This window comes from Trachymyrmex septentrionalis, unplaced genomic scaffold (genome assembly GCF_001594115.1).
Source record: "Trachymyrmex septentrionalis isolate Tsep2-gDNA-1 unplaced genomic scaffold, Tsep1.0 scaffold70, whole genome shotgun sequence".
NCBI lineage: Eukaryota > Metazoa > Arthropoda > Insecta > Hymenoptera > Formicidae > Trachymyrmex > Trachymyrmex septentrionalis.
In genome coordinates this window covers 29,955-30,694 of record NW_017305885.1, presented here as the reverse complement: position 1 = coordinate 30,694, position 740 = coordinate 29,955, and positions in this window count along the sequence as shown.

Here is a 740-nt window from a genome sequence, read left to right as displayed (position 1 = left end):
ATAAATATATATATATATATATATATATATATATATATATATATAAAAAGAGAGAAATGCGAACAAACGAGATGAAATCGGGAGAGAAAAGAGAAATGCGCAATGCAAAGGGAGGAGAAAACCAAATGGCTTCCTTGTTTAACCGAATCCGAATGCGGATGCGTCCGACCGCGGTCGCGACCGAGAGCAAATGCCAGCTGTGAAACGTGATCTGTTTACCTCGTGCAAGAAAGTGGCGGAAAAAATTGCACCGTTTCCACGGCGAACGCCTGCCGTCAAAGGTCGAATAACATCGGGCGCTCGTGTCAATCGGCGCGTATCGTCAGGATGGCTTTATCGCTGTGGCCCTAATTTGTTTCGAATCTCAACGAACAGATTTTCTGTAACACGCGTTCTCTCTCTCTCTCTCTCTCTCTCTCACACCCCTCTCTCACTCTTTCTTTCTCTCTCCTCTCCAACGCACTCGCAGCATCGTTTGATGAAAAAATCTACTGGCACGGAAATACCGCCGACAGGCAGATAAAACGAAGCTCGACGCCTCCGCCTTGCGATTTATGAACGATCTATTTCCGGAGTGTGCGGTGTGCCAGAGATATCATGCGTATACCCTCTCATCCCGATCCCGATAGATCTTTCAACGAATTTCAGAGCGGATGTTAAACAGTGATGGACATTGACTTTTCTCTTTCGGCAGTTTTATAAATTGCACTTGTAATTAAGATTATGATAATAATTATAAT